The 20640-nt window shown below is 39.6% G+C and overlaps 1 protein-coding gene and 1 pseudogene across 2 annotated transcripts in view; one reads left to right on the forward strand and one right to left on the reverse strand.

The window, feature by feature from the left end:
- Positions 1-20640, reverse strand: part of POU2F1 (POU class 2 homeobox 1) — a 176764-nt gene that overhangs the window by 119517 nt on the left and 36607 nt on the right. The window lies entirely within an intron of this gene.
- Positions 11168-11477, forward strand: LOC123791037 (large ribosomal subunit protein eL33 pseudogene; annotated as a pseudogene).

Raw genomic sequence — 20640 nt, forward strand, 5'->3', positions numbered from 1 at the left:
TGGGAGGAGTGCCAGTATTCTTAGATGGAGATGTTGGCATTAATGAAAAGTGACAAGATTTTCTTACAAAAACTGGATTTGTTAAAAAAAAAAAAGTGACTTTACCAAAATTCTGGGTTTATACACACAACTGAACTTATTAACAAATAAGAACAAAACTATTTGAACTCCACGATCTTTTTGATGGCACAGTTGAGTCTATAGAGAGGTAATCCTAATTACCATATGTATTAACTATGTTAAAACTCAGGGTAGTGAGTAAATATTAAAGTTTTCTAAGGCAGAGTATAGCACCAAATACATATGGCAAACTCTTCAAAAAGCAAGTCCAATAAAATAACATGAATAGGTAACTTACTTAAAATCAAATCTGCCTCTTCAATATTGCCACATTTCCTACACAAATTTACCAGAAAAGGTATTATTTCAGGCAATACTCAGAGCTAGAAGGACAAGGAAAAAAATTAGGGAAAGGAATTATCTAAAATAATCAAACTGGGGAGCCTGGGTGGCTCAGTCTGTTAAGCGTCTGCCTTCAGCTCAGGTCATGAACCTGGGGTCCTGGGATCAAGCCCCATGCTGAGCCCCATGTCAGGCTCCCTGCTCAGTGGGGAGCCTACTCCCTGTCCCTCTGCAGCTCCCCCTGCTTGTGCTCTCTATCAAATAAATAAAATATAAAAAAAAAAAAAATCAAACTGAGACTATTATTAGTTCTACAGCCATATGGATTTTTGACAGCTTCATTCTCTATCCAGGTACATTATTATAAAATTCCTTAAACTTTACCTAAAAGAGGCTGGGGGGATGACTAGGAGACAGAAGCAATGGATTAACTGCAAAACATTACCTGCTAGAGATTACAGCTCTAAAAAAAGAGGAAAAAGATGTGCAATAACTTATACAAAGTATTTTTAAAAATCCTGCATAGAGTAATAAACGTGAACCAAAAGAAGTAAAAAAGAAAGTATCAACCTTACCATTGTTTAGATATGATTAGGAAAAGAAAACCTAGTTGGGGGGAAAGTCACGTAATTTGCAGCTGGTGGTCATTCAGAATAAATCAGGAGTTTGATCTACAATTATTACCTTTGTTTTGTTTTTTTATAGAGATTAGTCATAAACAATGTCCTCATGGTCCAGGATCAATTACTTAAGACAAGAAATACAAGAAAATTAAATAACTTCTTTTTAACTATGACTTTTATAATTTTGTTAAACCCAGTAATTTACTTCACTGTGAATTTCAAAATCCCTAATTTTATTTTACTAAGCATGTGAAGCTGATAGGAAGGAGGAAGGCAGAATAATCAGAGAAAATGCACTACAAGTTCAAATTCTTGTCTGCACTACTCCCTCTACCCAGGCAAATCAGTAGATCATAATACAGGTCATCCTAGCTTTTCCTATAGAAGCCCAGGAGAGCTCCCACTTACTTCCCAACAAGGGCCACCCTCCTAACAGGTATAACAGGGGGAAGCACAGAAGCTACCGGTCCAGAGGACAAGAGAAAGGAAAATCAATGCTTTATTTTTAATTTTATTATTTTTAAAAGTTAATTTAATTTTATTTCAAGTAAACTCTACCCCCAACACTGGACTTGAACTCAGGGCCCTGAGTTCAAGAGTTGCCAGCTCTACAGACTGAGCCCGCCAGGCACCCTGAAAAATCAACTGTTTTAATGAACAAGTCTACAGTGCAATTCTTTAAATGCATTTTAAAATGCCCAATTTACAAATTTTGGAAGGCCTAATGCTTTCAAGAAAGATTCACTGCCCATTTCAAAAAACGTAGCTGGCTCGAATGGGGCAACATTTGTGTATGGATCTACAATCTCAAACTTTCACAAACTGCAGTGTGAAAAACAACAGGCCCAAAATGGCATCAGTTAGGCCAAGTCACCAAGTCGAGGCTCAAAACCTAATCTGATTGCAGTTTCAACCTCCCCCAGAAATGTACTCATACAGTCGGGAATTTTCTGATCAGCGCTGCTGAGGTAATCTCCAAGGGTCCTCTCTCCATCCCCCAAAGGAAAATGATGTAGTCTACGTGATAAGACAACCTGCTCTTTCCCCTAAGGAAAAGTGACCTTGCCTGGAACAATTCTTTTGTTAATAATTTTCTTGCCCCATCCTCCTTCCCATAAAAACCTTCCATTTTTGTACAACTCCTGAGAGTTCCCCTCTACTTGCTACATGGGATGCTATCTGATTCATGAATCCTTTAATAGAGCTAATTAGATCTTCAAATGTCCTTGGCTGATTTTTATTTTGTAACAGCAGTAAATAGCTCTCCTGGTGTTCAAACAATGGAATTTCCCATGCTCCAAAGAAGAGAGAGCAACAAACTCTCAGCAGACTTCAGAAGTTTAGACTGAGTTCTCAATATGGCTTCATCTTCTGAAATCTTAATGAGTACAGAATATACTTAACGAACCTGAGTAAGAACACCACCCCCCCCCAAATAAAGAGTGTTATCAAGCCCCCCACCCACCGGCCAAGCGTTGTGTTTACTATTCTGGCATTCTGCAGACTTAATGAAACAACTCACTAAAAAAAACATTGATTCTTGATGAATATATACAAGAACGTAGAAAACAAACACAAATGGCAAACATACCTGACCTTAGCAAAAAGTCTACACTGCTCACTCTAACATTCTGCAGGCAATCCTTTATTATAGCGAACCTGTTCTGGAAAGGGCCAGGAAGCAAACACTTGAGTCTTTATCCCAGTCTCTTCGCAATTCCTCACCCGTGTCATTGTGGCCCAAGTGGCGCAGACACACATACTACACAGATGCTGCTAAACGTATGGGTGTGGTTGTGTCCCAGGGAAACTTTATTTATGGATCTAGAAATGTCCATTTCATATAATTCTCATGGGTCATAAAATATTATGGTTTTTATTTTTTTCCACTTAAAAATGTAAAAAAAAATGTAAAACTCATTCTTAGCCAGAGGACCATTTTTTGCCATCCCTGTGTTATTATCAATATTTGCAGAAATAAAAATTGACAAATGTCTATAATAGTTCTTTAATTTCTTTTCTCAGTTCCCAGTTCCAAGCCTTCCACAGTAACTTTCTCAAGTTCTATTTCATCAGCTGTCTTCCCTCCTTGGACATTCCTCTCCCCAGGGTACAGCTTGCCGGTCCCTTGGACGATTTTAAATCAAAATCTACCCATGTCACGGGGGGAAAAAAAAAGAAGTCACTCATCGCAGTTTTTTATAAATCCTACTTCCTGGAACTACTGTAAAGCTCCAAATCTTTTCATGCTCTATCTTTCAATAAATATAGATTTAGCCAATCGTATTATGCCCTGTCTCTTCCAGCCATCATTTAAGTCTGGTTCTATACGTTGAGACCCCAGTGAGGTTGTGGCAGTTAGGCTGCATTCTTGGGAAGGTATTTAGTCACAAATACATTTGATGTTTAAAATCTTGCCAGTAACTGTTCAAATAGCATCTCAAGAAAAGAGATGATCTACTACTTTAAAATGTTCTGTCTCCATGTTCCTGGTTAAGTATTCTTTTCTATTTCTTAGATTATTTACTTTGTTATTTTTCTTATTACTATTATTATTGTTATAGTAACAGCATTATTAGGGCAGTGTTCCATAATATGTTAAAAACTTGCATTTCTTTAAATTTAAAGCCACAAAGTCCTAAAATGTGAAATTACTTAAATAAGTGAAACACTAGAAGTATACACCAAAGTATAATTATTTGGAATAAGTTAAAATCAGTACTAACTTGGAAAGGTACAATCGTAAACTGGGAAGTGTCAAGAAATCATCAATTTCCTAAGTGTCTCTCTCTGCGGAAAGTGGATAAGTGTATAGTCCCCGATGCCGGGGATCTTTCAGATTAGCATAAATATTCGGGCGTTAGTGAAAAGCCATGTGCTAGGGCAGAATTGTGTTCTTGAAAGGTGATGGGCAGGAGATGGAGCATTCAACGAAGAATGAGATTTCGCTCTCCATCTCTCCCCATTCATAAGGAGCAAGTGTTTAAATGCACCTATATTAAAACGGTTCCCAGTCAATTCAGCCTAACAGTAACAGCAAAAATGCCACAGTTCAGCAATCTGTGTTGGACTGTGAAGTGATTTCTCCTGAAGACAGATGCCACCCCAAGGAACAAAAGCAGAAAAACAATCCATCCTATGACCAGAGGCAAAAGCAAGAAAAGATTAGAACTGCAAGTCTCTCTCTCTCTCCCCTCTGAGCCTCCCTGGCTGCATCTTTAGAACGTCCTGCACAGACAACAGAAATGGTAATTTCCTGCACAGTACAAAGCAAGAAGCCCTTTTGCCTTTTATTCGGCTGTCAAGTATATAAACCAAAGGATTCCTTGCAAACTACTGTACCCTCCAAAACAAGAAACCAAGGGATACAGTTCCTGAAAAGCAACGTCCAGGGTCCATTAAAGGTCACAACATTTCCTCAAGTAGTTAACACGTTTAATTATTGTTCTTTGTGTGTTTTTTTTTTTTTAAATTTCAAGTGCACTAGCTAGGGTTTAGTATTTTAAAAGAAATCCATAGAACAAAAAAAAAAGGGGGGGGTTAATTGTACTGTGTATTTTTATTTAAATGTGGGGAAAGAAATATTAAAAATTTCTTCATTAAATTTTCAAAATAAAATGGTACTACCGCTCCTACAAAGGAATTATTTCTTTAATGTTCTTTTTACTCCACTGAATGACTTCTATAACCCTAAAAAGACAAGACCCTTAGTGTATGTTGTCACAAGTTGCCCACCATTGGTTCAACATCAGATGAAACACATTGTCAGAAGTTCTAACCTTGCTCTTCACTATATTGCAAATTTTAATTTAAAAATACAAAAAAAGGAAAATACTATTCTTTCTTTCCCCATCTTCACTCTCCCTCTTCCATCTCTTTTTGACAGCCCCTAAACCCTACCACACAGCATTTACTATCCAATTTCTTTGAAAGAATAAAAATAAATCAAACCATAGTCTAAAACTCTAACCATCAGATACTTCATCTTTGCAGTGAATTAAGGCCATTCCTAAAGACTTGCTAACCTGATAATGTTTTTCTCAATGATTAACAGTAGGCAAATATCTAGCATCATACACTTCTTTGCAAAAGCAACTGACCTTTGCCAGCAACATTAAAAAACTTGACCATAAGCACGCTAAATTTCAAGTATGTAGAACATGAAACCGCGATAATTTTCTCTGAAATTTTAAGTTTCTTCTACATAGGTTATCCCTTTTGTTATTTCCTATTTAAAGCTTTTTAAAAATCATTATTTCTCAGTTTCCATCCCAATGAAAAGTACTGTTAAGACAACAAACCCACAGTGAAGCCATCTGCATGACACCAAAGAGCAAACATCCAATAAGAAGTCCGAGCAGATTAGCAAGAGTTTCTCATTATTACAAGAACTGTTCTCAGCAATTAAATTCATTCCCATTTGGGTGTTTTGTTATATAGACAAAGAAAGCAGAAACTAACTCACCAATCTATAGGGAGTATAAATCAAAGTTATTATCTTAAAAATACAGGATATTAAAAGGCACAGAGTAGAAGGATAATAGCAGTAAAATCTTTGGTTCCCTCCACCTGCCCTGGATTCTTGGGTTGCAGCTTCCCTATCAGCTAATTTTCTCGCCGTGTGGGGTTTTACTTGGTGTGCATTGCTCTCCACTTCCATTTCTCCCCCTGTAGTTTTTTAAAGGAGATAAAGCAACTGTATAAGAATGCCTGAAGACATCAAAGCCCGAAAGCTTCACTGGGTGTGTGTGGCATAGGAGGAAGAGGAGGAAAACGTGAGGTAATGAGGATCTACTGTATTTACCTTATGTGCAGGGCATGTGGACAACAATAGAAACCATGTAGGGGGCACGTTTGGCCAAAAAAGAACATGGCAGCCTAATGGGAGGCCTTTGTTCTTCAAAAGGGTCTCCTTTCCCCCTTTTGTGTTTCACCTAATTCACGGCATGTGAGCCGCTCTTGAACTTGACAGACTGAGAGAAAGAGAGGGAGAAGAGCGGGGGAGTTGAACACACAAAGAGAAGAGAAAGGGGGGACTTCAAAAGGAATTCATTTGAAAAAATTAGTTCTCTTGCCAGTTTTGATGAAGTTTTGGAACTTTAAAGGAGTTAGAGAATATCATTCAGGGTTGAAATAAATTTAATTCTCCCAGAGATTGTTTAACAAGAAATAACCTAGATAAATAAGGAACAAAACGAATTATGTCCTTAGAACCGGTTACAATTTTTTTCTCCTACACCACAGTTCTTGAAATAACAGTAATAAAATTTCAACAATTACAAGAAAGATAGCATTCTACAAGCAGAACCAGTAATTAAATAATTTTCCAGTTTAGGGGAATTTTACTTGCGTGGTAACAGTCCCAAAGAACACGGCAAAACCACCAGCACCACCTGCAGGATAAATCCAGAGAAGCATCCTACAACATTTCAAAACCTAAGACTTCTTAAAAAAAATAAAACAGTCACAGTAATCTTTGACCATTCCACCTTTTTTTTTTTTTCCCCCGGAGACAGAGAGAGAACACAAGCAGGGAGAGGAAGAAGCAGGCTCCCCGCTGCGCAGGGAGCCCGACCCAGGGCTCCATTCCAGGGGCCCAGGATCATGACCCAAGCTGAAGGCAGGCACCCCTGACACTTTCAGTTTAAAGTCAACAACTAAAAAAAATTTTAAAAACCAGTGAATAACTTCAGATGGAAAACAAAGCCCTAGGAACTGTTGGCCAATTTTTGGTATTCATGAATATAAATACAGGACTCAAAGATCCTTAGCTATGTTATGTATTAATATAAAAGGTTACTTAAAAGCAATAAAATAAAAGATCATGCCTTTAAAATTGATTTATTTTGGGGTGCCGCGGTGGCCCAGTCAGTTGGGCACCTGACTCTTGGTTTCAGCTCAGGTTATGGTCTTGGGGTTGAGAGACAGCCCCACATAGGGCTCCGAGCTCAGCATGGAGTCTGCTTATCCTTCTCCCTCTAATCCTCCCCTCACTCTCTCTCATATAAGTAAATAAATAAAATCCTAAAAAATAGATTTATGGGACACCTGGGTGGCTCAGTCAGTTAAGCGTCCGTCTTCAGCTCAGGTCATGATCCCAGGGTCCTGGGATCGAGTCCCACATCGGGCTCCCTGCTCATCAGGGAGCCTGCTTCTCCTCTGCCTGATGTTCCCCTTGCTTGTGCATACGCTCTCGCTCTCTCTCACAAATAAATAAATAAATAAAATCTTCAAAAAAAAAACAGAGTTATTTTTTTCTGATCGTAAAACACTACATTCATTATACAACAATCAATTAAGTCTGAAATACTGGAAGCTATCCTACTCCCATTGTTAGATCTGGTATTTCTTCTTCCAGGTTTTTCTTCTATGTATGTCTTACATATATAATTTTGTGTTGTATGCCACACATACTAGTTTGGAATTGGTGTTTTTACACACCTCTGCCCCAATTTAATAATTTTGTACCTCCTTTCATGTCAGTCCACATATCAAAATTGTTTGGTAGTGTATAGTAGTAATCCAATGGAAGGACATACTAAGGATTAATGACCAAGGTGCTGTTACTGTATGTTTGGGCTGTTTCTATTTTTTCTACTTTAGAGGCAAAGTTTTAAGAAATAGCACTATATATGTGCTCCTTTGCTTCCTGATCTAAATGTTTCTATAAATTAATGGCCAGAAGGTAGAATTCCTAAGTGAAAGGGTACAAACATTTTAAAATTTAATAGTATGACCTAATTGCTGTCCAAAAGTTTTGCCAAGTTGTCTTCCTAATACTATGTGAGAATGTCTGTCTGTTTCCCATGACAACCATCTTTTTAGTATTTGACATTCTGATAAACACAGCTTTGGTTTTAAATCATTTTAGAACTTTCACACATAACTACTCTTCTTCAAATTGAGGATATATACATTTATTTCAATATTTACTGATGAAAATATTCTGGTAGAAGAAACATTACTTTTAAACTATCTTTAGGGGCGTCTGGGTGGCTCAGTCAGTTAAGCATCTGCCTTTGGCTCAGGTCATGATCCCAGAGTACAGGGATTGAGCCCTGTGTTGGGCTCCTGACCTACATCGTTGGGCTCCCTGCTCAGCAGGGAGTCTGCTTCTTCCTCTGCCCCTCACCCCACTCGTGCTCTCTCTCTCTCTCTCAAACAAATAAATAAAAATAAACTACTTTGAGAACCAATTATTTCTTTATAGTCCTATCTCTATTTCATCTTACAATAAAATTACTACACAAGCTCATTACTCATCAAAGTATGTTCCGAAAAAGCACTGGGTATTTCCAAATCCACCCTTAGAAGGGAATGTGGTACCAATAAGGAGATTAGAGAATTTCCTATAGGTCTCCAAAGCAACTGTAAAAAAGATAGGATCACATAAACAAACGTATTACCTTTTCAAGGGAACTATTTTGAAGATGTCGCTTTCAACTGGATTTAAGTACACGAGCATGTGTGTCAGTGTTTAAAAGTTAAGAACAACCATTCTAATTACACCTTGCGTGGACAAGAAGTTGCATCAGCCTGTGGATGTAACAGAAGAACTGTAGGTCTGGCACTGACATAAAGTGAAGTTTTAATCCCTGAGACAGGGTTTCTCCACCTTGGCCCTACTGGACCAGATCATTCCGTTGGGGGAGGAGGGCTAATCTGTGCGCTGTGGGGTGTTTAGCAAGACCTGGCCTCCGATGACCAGTGCCATCAGCACCACCCTACAAGTTATGTCGACCAAAAATGTCTCCACACATTGTTAAATGCTCCCTGGAGGACAAAATCACCCCCATTTGAGAAGCACTACCCCCAGCTAACTAAAACAACTATAATATGCTAATTTTACTTCTGTATGCATGGTCTCACACGTTCAATTTTAAAAGAATACAGGGGCGCCTGGGTAGCACAGCGGTTGAGCGTCTGCCTTCGGCTCAGGGCGTGATCCCGGCGTTATGGGATCGAGCCCCACATCAGGCTCCTCCGCTATGAGCCTGCTTCTTCCTCTCCCACTCCCCCTGCTTGTGTTCCCTCTCTCGCTGGCTGTCTCTATCTCTGTCGAATAAATAAAATCTTAAAAAAAAAAAAGATTACAAATATGTTAAGCACTTGAAATATTTATCATATTCTTATTAACCATCACACCACATTCTGCAGTCACTGGTGAATGTGACAGCACCAGGAGACACAGACTTTTAAAAAAAGGAAAAGATTCACCTGGTTACTAACATATTACTAGCTAACAATTATGTTTCATGTGGTTTAATGGAAAGAATACTAAATTTGTTAAGTGAACTAGGAACTGTGAACTATCCTGTTGATTCTACCTCCAAAATGTATCTTGACTCCATCACGTCTCTGCATCGTTCACAACCTTCATCTCAACCAACATCATCTCTCATCCAAAGAACCTTTAACTGTTCCCTCAGCTTCTACTCAGCTTTTACTCTAGACTCTTCCAATCCATTCTCCATTCATTCATTCATTCATTCATTCATTCATTCATTCAACTAATATTTACTGAATGTCTGCCATATGTCAGGCACTCTGTGCACTGAGAATACATTGGTGCACAAAATTTTCTTACAAAATCCTTTACCTAGAAACTTAAATTCTAATATAAAATATGTGAGAGGCCAGTAAGTGTTTTGAAGAAAGAGAAGGTAGGGAAGGATGGGCGGGGGTGGGGTCTGGTGTTACATATAGTGGCCAGGGATAGAGTCACCAGTTGTATGAAGCCCAGAAGGAGGTTAGGAAGTGAACCATGTGGATATGGGGGAAAGCATCCTAGGCAAACAGAAGAGCAAGTACAAAGGCCCTGAGGTGGGAGGATGTCTCTGCCCTTTACTCTGCATGAAATGGGAAACTAATAGAAGATTTGGAGTAGAGGAGAATCGTGCTCCAATATTTTAAAGGAAAACACTGGCGACTATGTCAAGAGTAGACTGTAGGACTACAAAGGTGAAAGCAGAGACCAGTTAATTTACATGCGATTTAGACCAGAGTGGGGTAGTGAAGATAAGAAATAGTTGGATTTGGGATGTATTATTAATTGCAAATTAATATTTTTAAAAACACAAATGGGGCTGTGCCATTCTTCAACTCAAAAGCCCTTCAACTGCCACTTTCTTCCCACTGCACTTGATATAAAATGAAAAATCCTTAATATGGCCTAAACAGTTCTGTAAGATCTGGTCTCTGCCTAACTCCCTGGCCTCATCTTACTTCCCATTAATCAAAATACATTCTGGCCACACTGATCTTTCAGGTTCTCTAACTACCCCAAATTCTTTTCCATGGGGCGGGGCTTCCTGCGTACTCTTCTCTCAGCCTAAAATGCCCTTCTCACTCTTGGCCTTGCTTGCGTGATCCCTGGAGCGGCTCACAATTCACAGCTTAGAAAATTCCCTTCCTTGAAGAGACCTTCCCCAACATGTCACTCTAGATTCGCTTCACCCCCTTCCCCCACTATATTCTCTCCAAGTACCCCAAAGGACTTTTCCTTGATAGGGCCCACCCTGGTTAGTAATTATAACATTGGTTTAATTATACTTAATTGTTAATGTTTACCTCTCAAGACTGTGGGCTACCAAGAGCAGAGACCACTTCTGTTCCTCTTACCATCACAGACTCAAGGTGTGACACACCACCTCATACCAGCAAGTACAGAAAATAATTTTTGAACAAATGATAGAACTTTCATCCCAGCTCTGCCAGATATAATCCAGTACGTACGCTCCTAGGGCCTCAACATGCTTTTCCCCCTTTTTAATCTTAGGACTCTAAGAAAGTAACAGAAAATAGAGTAAATGAGACAAAGAAACAGGAAATCACAAAAGTTTTCAGAACGGTTTTTCTGACGCGGTCAGGGAGTGGGAGACAGAAATGAGGGAGGGCCTTGATTGTTGGGTTATTAAGTTCAGACTTTATTCAGTGGCCAAATGAAGGGGTGTTGAGGCTTTTTGAGCTTTACAAGGCTACAAGCAGAACAGTGTATTTAAGCTCTCTGTGGTGTATAACTAACTGAAGAAGAACGTGAATGCAAAAATTTAATCAGAATCCAAATGCAACAAGTACTTCTGCTCCTTCTGCCTCTTAGAGCCTGTGGGGCCTGCTGGGAACAAGCTTCTAAAACGACAAATATGTCTGAAGGGCTATCACCCAAGGCCATTTTTGCTGGTGATAAGTGGGGTCTCCAGAACAAGAGGGAACACACAGCTCGTCTTAAAACTGAAGGTGTTTATGCTCGAGATGAAACTGAATTCTATCTAAGGCAAGAGATGCGCTTATGTGTACAAAGCAAAGCACAGCACGCTGACTGTTGGTGGCGAACCGAACAAAACCAGAGAAATCTGGGGTAAAGTAACTCGTGCTCATGAAAACAGGGGCATGGTCCCTGCTAAAGCCATCGGCCATAGAGTCCGTGTGACGCTACCCCCCTCAAGGATTTAAACTTACTGAAAAGTTAAAACAAATGCAGCAACTACTTCTGACAGTGGGGAAGCCCCCAAAGAACTGCCAGTCATAAAAAAAATTTTTTAATTAGAATCCAACAGGTGAATAGGGCCTCAACTACTTTTAAGAGGCCATTGAATATAAGAACATAAATATATATTTTTTCTTACATATTAATTAGTGAAGATTCTTAGCATTATTATTTAATGACTAAATTAAGCTTATGTTTGTTTTAATTATATTTTATAGAGAGAACAAAAAGAGACCAACAATGGAAAAGACTTCCATTTTCCTGTTCATTCATTACTTATAATGCAACCAGATTAATCTTCCAAAAGCATGGCTCATATCATATTACTCAAAAAACTTTAGTGGCTCCCCACTGTCTACTGAATTAAGTCCAAACACCTTGGCCTGATACTTAAGACCCTATACAAACTGGCCCCAACTTAGTTGCTTTTACTCCCCTATATTCCAGCCAAATTGAACTACTTTTGCCCCAACACAGCCAGCTTTTTTTGCCCCTACCAGACCTTGGTTCACATTGTCCCATCTCTCTGAGACGCAATTCTACCCTCCACTCCCAACCCACCTGTCAAAATCCTACCTTCCTATTTCAGGACCCAGCTCACCTGCTACGGCCACCCTCACTCTCTCCAGCCCCCGTCAAGTACAAAATGACTTCTCCTCCTTCTACAGACACCCAGAGCCCCAGGGCTTTGTAACTTACTACGTTCTTACGTTGAATGACTTTTCCTTGTATGGTTGATCTTCCCGCTTAAATCATAAATGATTTCTAGCTCTATCCTCTTGTGAAAGAAAGATGGGTACTATGTACACAAAATTAACAACTGTATTTGCAATTTGTAAACTGTTCTAAGAGCCTATTCCTTTGGAGGGCAGGAACTGTTTCCCATTCATCTTTTGTTTCTTGCAATTTTTTGAACAAAGTGTGTATTTAAATATCTTTGTTGAATAAAACCCAAAAATTTTAAGTTGAAAATAAATTTGCCCTTTCTCACTCAGATCTTATTCACCGAGCCACATTAAAAGAAAGAGGGGCGCCTGGGTGGCTCAGTCGGTTAAGCATCCAACTCTTGATTTCAGCTCAGGTCATCATGATCTCAGGGCTATGAGATCAAGCTCCATGTCGGGCTCCACACTGGGCATGGAGCCTGCTTGGGATTCTCTCTCTCCCTCTCCCTCTGGCTCTCCCCCACTCCCTCTGTCTAAACACACACACACACACACACACACACACACACACACACACACACAATTATTAAACACCTGCACTGTAGTTAGCTACTATGCTAAGAGACAGTGTAGATGATTACAAATAACTATAAAATACCATTCCTGTCCTAAGAAGCTTATTACAATATTGTTAGGAAGATAAGACAATTTCCACAGCAATTAGAAAAATAATAAAAATGCTATCAAACAATTAAATTCTAAAGTATGAATTTCAAAAGAGCTGGTAGAGACAGGTAAGTGCCATGGAAGTCTAGAATGGAGCGACCACAGCTGGCTAGCCTCCATGAAGAATGTTTCTGAGAGGCATAGCTAGAAGGGCAAGGAGAGGCAAGATTATCCAAAACAATGTGTTCCCTCGGGTTGCTCCAGTGGTCATATCCTCCCTGTATCTTGGTTTAAAAAACAGTAAAAACCCATGCAGAGCACCGGGTCTCTGACCTATAAATGTACACGCTCACTGGCCCCATTCACTTCACTCAGAAGTCCTCTACTAGCACTCAGATGTGAAATTCAGAAATTTGAAAACACAACATTTTCCAAAACACAAAGAAATCATTTTTTATATTTTCCTCACATGCAATGTGAAGGGAAAGAGGGAAATCTCAAAGACGACCATTTTAGGAAGACAAATAAATTAAATTTTAAAAACAAACTACAAAAAATCTTTATGGCCCCAGCCTGACTCATTCTAATAATTACCTCCTTAAACATCAGTAATTGGACAAATTTTAGATGGAGCATAATTGACCTGAAGTCACAGTTCAAATGTTTCAGATTGGAAGAGTCACTTTTAAACTCATTCAAATGAGATAGAGCAGAGAGGTTTAAAGTTGAGACCCTTGGGCCAGCTAGCCTGGGTTCATAATCCCAGCTAACCAGGCCCCCTGTGTCGCAGTTTATTCATCTCTAACGTGGGAACAACAACAGCTAACTCATAGTATGGTTATGAGACCAAATGAACTAATGCATTAAAGCACTAAGTATAGTAATCTAGCACACAGTAAGCAACCAAAAGACCCACCTATTATTATTATCCAAAGGAATTAAGGACGCTAACTCACGAACTCAGTCAGGACTACTCAGGCAATACTACATTATAACAGTCCCCCCGCCCCATGGTGGGTACATTCCACCACCTCCACGGGATGCCTGGAACCTCGAATAGGACAGAATCTGTATATATACCATGTTTTTTTCTTTACATACATACATACATACATAACTATGATAAAGTGTAATTTAAAAATGAGGCACGGGAACAGATTAACAGTAACTAATAATAAAATCGAACAATTATAACAATATACTGAAATAAAAGTTCTATGAATGTACTGTCTCAAAATATCTTATTGTACTATACTCACCTTCTGTGATGATGCGAGATGATAAAACGCCTATGTGATGAGCTGAAGTGAGGGCAAGGACGTAGGCACTGTGACGTAGCATTACGCTACTACTACTGACCTTCTGACGAGGGTCAGAAGGCGGGATCACCGGCTTCTGGACCAGGGCTGACCGTGGGTAACTGAAACCACGGAAAGCAAAACCGCAGATGAGGGGGGATTACTGTAGTAAACAAAGAGTATCCGCTTCAAAAGTGAAAACTAGGCATTTCTATTGTGTCCGTGCCCACAGTAGGCTGCCCCAAAATGTGCCCCTTTGGCATAAAGATTATTTTGAGTTAAAAGTAATAAAAACCCAGCCTTCTCCATAACTGCCTAGATTTACACTGGAAAGGAGGGCCTGCAATAGGAAGAGAAGTATTAACAGAGGCCTCCCTTTACCCGAGGAACTCATCTGCATAACAGAACAATCTTGTTTTTCTAAACATATCCATTCACTTTTATGCTACTGTGTTTTCCCCCCTTTGTGTGCTCAGGCCCCTCCCTTTTTCCTTAGCTTCTAGAAGCTTCCTGTTGCCTCACTGTCTTCAGAATTTCAGGTCTGTGGCTTCCCCGTACGTACATCTATTAAACTTGATTTTCTCCTGTTAATCTGTCTCATGTCAATTTGATTGTAAGTCCAGCTGGAAGGACGCAGAGGAAGGTCTTCCTCCCTGACACTACATATGAAATTCACAGTAAAGGAAATGCAGAACCTATGAACACATAGAAACTCAATGTAGGACAGAGCTGACATTGCATAAAAGCAGAGGAAAGGGAAAAAAATTCAGTAAATCACACTGGAAGAACTGTAAATCTATATAAATGTCCTCACCTCACACCATACACAAAAATAAATTCCAAGTTGATTTATGACCAAAATGTGAAAAAACAAACTTTATAACTTCAAGAAAACATAAGATTTGAACATGGAGAAGGAAAGAAATGTTTCTTTAATAAGGCATAAAAAGTACAAACCATGAAAGAAAAGCCTAAAAATCCAACAGTATTAAAATTAAAAACTTTTGGTAATCAAGAGTCCGTTTAAGAAATGTAAAGACAGGGGCACCTGGGTGGCAGTCAGTTAAGCTTCTGACTTGTTTTCTACTCAGGTCATGATCTCAGGGTCATGGGATCGAGCCCCGCTTCTAGCTCTGAGCTCTGTGCAGAGTCTGCTTGTCTCTCTCCCTCGCCCTCTGCGCACTGCCCTCTCCCCGCAAAATAAATAACTAAAATCTTAAAAAAAAAAAAAATGCAAAGACAAACCACTGACTGAGAAAGGGTGTTCTAACACATAAAACCAACAAAGGATCGGAATCCAAAAAATTTCTACAACTCAATGAAAGACAAAACAATCCAGCTAAAAATGGGTAAGATATATTAACTAGCAATTCACAGAAGACACACAATGACTAATAAGCATATGAAAAGGTGCTTATCTCATTAATAAAGAAAATAAAAATTAAACCCTCTATGAGATACCATTTCACAGCCACTGGGAATGGCAAAGATGCAAACTTCTTGGCAAAGATGTGGGACAGTGAGAACCACAGTCCTAGCATACTCCCCCTCTCTTTCACACACGCACCTTAATGAAACTCTTGCAGCACATGTACCCACGGAGATGCACGCAAGGTTATCCACGGCCACATCACTTCTGAGCGCCAAGAATTGGAAACAGCAGAAAGTGCTGCATTAATGTGCATTAATAAAAGAATGTGCCAGTTCCTAGCCTCAGCCTCCAGGCCTTGCACACTGCCTCTTGCTTTCCTCTAACCCTGCTCAGCTGCCTGGTGAACAACACTGGGCTAACCTTCTGCAGGATAAAATACGTAAAGCAGAAAGAAGTCTGCATCAAAGCATCCTGACCTACCCAGACTTGCGCCAACACCAGCAGCTGGCCAGAGACATACATGAGCAAGCCTAGCCAGGATGGGCAAGTCACCTAGCTGACCCATGGTCTCCTGAGTAAGAATGAATGGTTGTTATTTGAAGTCAGTAAGTCTGGGAGTTCTTACAGAGTGACAGGTAACAGATACATAAGTGGACTAAAGCGATACATATTAATATGAATGTGACAAACAATATCACATGTAAAAAGCTGCACAAAAATGTATGTTATCATATATACATATGTTTTAAAACCATTGTTTAGAGTTATAATACATATGCATGAAGAATGCTGGTTACCTGTAGGTTTGGAGAAAGGAAGATGCTACCGCGGAGAGGTACACAGGGGCTTCAAGCTTCCCAGAGACCCTCCCTAACCACCCTACCTAAAATTTCAATCCTCCCAATACACCCTGTCCTATATTCCCTTCTCTGCTTTATTTTTCTACTTAGCACTTAACATCAGCTAATTCCATAAAAGCGGGGATCTGTACTATGTTTGTAGCGCCCAGACTAATGACCGGCAGAAATTCTGATTTAAGGCTCCCAGGTAAGTATAATGTCCACCCTGGACGGAGAACCACTGCCTTGGTGAATTAAGTGCTGTGGTAGCAGTTAGGGACAGGAGCTGGCAAACTATGGACTGCAGGCAAAATCTGGCCTGCTGCCTGTTTTATATGGTACACAGGCTAAGAACAGTTTTCACAGAAGAATATTTCAATTGATTTGATAACAGGGAACACTAACTTTGAACCCCAATTAAGTGAAAATGTGATCCCCCCAAAATAATTCTATAATTCCCATTAATAGACCTGTATCAGGAACGCCTGGGCAGCTCAGTTGATTAAGCATCTGCCTCCAGCTCAGGTCACGATTCCAGGGTCCTGGGATCACGTCCCACATCGGGCTCCCTGCTAAGCGGGGAGCCTGCTTCTCCCTCTGCCTGTTGCCCCCCCTGCTTGTGCTCTCTCTCTCTCTGAAAAATAAATAAATAAAATCTTAAAAAAAATTTGACCTATATCACAAAAATTTTTACTCAATTATTGTACTTTGAATTTCAGTAACTAGAAATTTATGGAAATTTGTTTTTTCTATTATTACAGTATCTACATCAAAAAAAAAAGTATCTACATCATATTCTTGAAATGCCTCAAAAGCTTAAAATATTTACCATCTGGCCCTTTACAGAAAAGGTTTGCCGGCCTCTAATTAAGAGCAACAGCCATGTTGAAGCCTGTGTAAATTTAGGCAAGTTCTTAAACTCCCCATGCTTTAGTTTCCTTATCTGTTATCTATCTGAAAGAGCTGTTAGAAATAATAATAGAAGTAAAATATATAGAACACAACTGACCACTAGGAAAGGCTCAATAAATACAGACTATTCTTATTAGTGAGGAAAAAACCAAACCAAACCAAAAAAAAAAAAAAAAACTAAACAAAGAAAATGCAACTATACAATGATTTGCAATTTATGGTAAGTGCTATGAACGAAATAAAGGCTAGAGACAGATAATAACCAGGATGCCAAAAAATGCCTAAGGATCATATTCAGAAACGGAATAAATACGAAGCGAATATGAGGGGGAGGAGTTGCTGATTCTGGTCCCCTTAAGTCACCGCCCCCCAAAATGGAGATGGACCCAAGCCATGAGAAACAGCAAAACAATGAGGTAAGTTTTGGGGCGCCTGGGTGGCTCAGTCAGTTAAGTGTCTGCCTTCGGCTCAGGTCATGATCCTGGAGTCCCAGGATGGAGCCCCGCACTGGGATCCTTGCTCATTGGGGAGTCTGCTTCTCCCTCTGACCCTCCCCCTCTCGTGCTCTCGCTCTCTCTCGCTCAAAAAATAAAATAAAATCTTTTTAAAAAATGAGGTAAATTTTATCTGTGGTCACTTCCGGAGTTCCAACTAGAGGCGGCAGAGCACACTGGTTAAAAGTGGGGCATGAGAATCAACGTGCCTCTGTTCAAATCTCAGCTCTAACATTTATAGCTGTGCTTTGAAAACTTGGGCAAGGTATTTAACCTAAATTTCAGGATTTCTCTTCTGTAAAATGGTGGTTAAAAACACCATCTGCATCCTAAGACTCCTGTGTACTGAATAAGGTAACACAGTTAAGCACAGTGATCAATAAATGATGGCATTATTACAACTGGTTGCTGAAGTCTTATCCAAATGGATCCCTTAGTATTTTCTACAAAGCCAGGCATTTATAGTCTATAGTTTCCATTTCCTCCAATACTCTTCTGCCTCAAACAGTGTTTGATAAAGCTTTTATTTTATTTCTCAGCAAATTTCTTTAGATTCGAAGCTACAATATATATTCTTAGCCCTATATATTTCTAATACTTCCAACTGAAAATCGATATGGGGGCTCAAAAGAAAGATATTTTTCTAGGGGAAAGAAATATAGTAACTGACATTGGGCCAAACTGCCATCTACTTCTCATCATTTGGACATAGGTATATACAATGTTACTGTAGTGTTCGTCCTCGTTTTTATTTTCCATAGAACAAATAAAATAGAGCCAATGCCTCAAAAGAGGTTGTTTTTAAGTTATCTTTCTCATGCTCATATGAGCATTTGCTGGTTTTTCTGCTTAAATCAAAGAAAAAGTAGTGCCAATGTCAGATTTTAAAGTGAGAGACCATTTGATGCCCAAAATGAGACATGATTCCTCAGCACTACCTAGTCTCGTACAAAACAATAAATGGCTCCCTGCAGGACACAGTCTACAGCTCACCTACCCAACTTAATAACAATCTTATCACCAAAAGTACCTTGAGCAATAGAAAGCATCAGGACGTGGCTCTGTTATAAATTTAGGAACAAAATTAAAGGTCCTAGGGAGACATTTTCCGCAAGCACATCCAGACAGTGAAAAGGCACTGCCACATTCAAACAGGATTTTACTGCTTTATAAGTATTTCTCTCCCTGAAGCAACTCAAAATTATGACTGCCTCAAAATAAAGATTTGTGTAGCTATAACCAGTGTACCTAGACCCTAATATATCAATAGACAGGCACTGAGGCTCTTCAGAGCAGGAAAGTCATTGTACTGCTATATCCCAAAGAGTTTTTCAAATACCATCACCAAAAAGGAAAAAAAAAATCATCTCTCCCTTTATCCACAGGCAGCTTATCAAAAGACCATCATCTTTTTAACTCTTCTGTTAGCCTAAGTGAGATAATATGGTATAAAAATCATTGAGCTGGAAGTCCAAGATCTGAATTCTAGTCTCAAGCTATTACTTGTCAGATGCTTGATCTTTAACAAGTCACTTAATTTCAGTTGTTTTCAACTTAGGAACTCAAAGTTATTTGGTGTGCATATGCTCACCAATTCTTCAGCTAAAAATTCATCTTATTTCCACCATTTATTTATTTTCCTGTCTCAACAACAACAAATCATTATCACTTCTCTATCAGTTAGGGATCCTGTCAATTTCAAGGCACAGGAAACCTACTACAAATAGATAAGTTTAAAAAAGGGGGGGGTGGCCCAGTAACTGGAATAGCCAGAAGTAGACCTTCAAGCAGTATCTTCAAGATTTCTCCCCCTCCCTCTCTGTCCTTCCTTCCCTCCCTCCCCCTCACCCCCCTCCAATTTGTCTGTCTTCTTGTTTGGACTTCATTCTTGGGCATCACAGGGTAGCCAGCTAACTGCGGCCACTCCTGCCTTTCATCAGCCTGGGTTTAGCTTCAGCAAGGATACTTCCTCCCGTTTTGCTCCAGCAAAAACAGAAGCTGCGGTTGGCTTCACTTGAGAAACGGTCCACCTGAACTGATCACTTGCTGGGGGGGACACAACCGTAAATGCAAGAGCAGAGTTGGCACAACCCATCAGGCAGGGACTAAAAGTGGGAAGGAGTAAGACCCTCCACACAAAACAGATGTTCTTTACACCTTCTCCTACCCAAGGTAAATCCCTCCACTGAGACCCCATTGCCATTTCTCTCCCCCATCAGATCTACCCCCACCCCATTCTCTTCTTCCAAAACTCAATGAGCCCTTTAAACCTTCCCCTTAATATCTGGCATATCATCTGTACTCTCCATGTAAGTGAGAAATCACTTTCTTTCCTTCATCTCCTATAACTAATCAGTCACAAATTCTCGAAGATTCCACCTCCTTAGCTTCTTTCCTCCAATCCTCCTCCTCCCCGGCTGCTTACAACCCCTTTCCTTATAAGGTGTAGACCCGTCTCCCATCACTCTGGCCCAATTGTTGTGACTGTATCCAACCCATCGCCCCACCTCCATTCTCCACTGCTTCCAAATCCATGCTCCATACTGTCACCTGTATCTTTCCAAAGTTCAAGTCTAATCTTATTCTTCCTTCTTTATACTTTGTTTTTTTTTTTTAATACTTTTTAATGTCTCCTTGTTTCTGGCAGGATAAAAACTATCTTATTTTTGACACCTTCACCTTATAGTTTAATCGTGTCAATTACTGCAATTTCCAAAATTTAATCAGTTGTTTCTTACCAGTCCTTTTGCTCACATTGCTCTCCAGACTGGAATTTGCCTGGCTACTCTGTGGATTCAAGGGGTTCCCCCTACTCTAAAACACCTAGGAGAACAAGATTCAACTAAGGTGTTTCTACTTTTATGAAACCTTTCCTGAGGTACC

The sequence above is a fragment of the Ursus americanus genome, chromosome 2, assembly GCF_024610735.1.
Source record: "Ursus americanus isolate L20-20 chromosome 2, mUrsAme1.1.p, whole genome shotgun sequence".
Classification (NCBI taxonomy): domain Eukaryota; kingdom Metazoa; phylum Chordata; class Mammalia; order Carnivora; family Ursidae; genus Ursus; species Ursus americanus.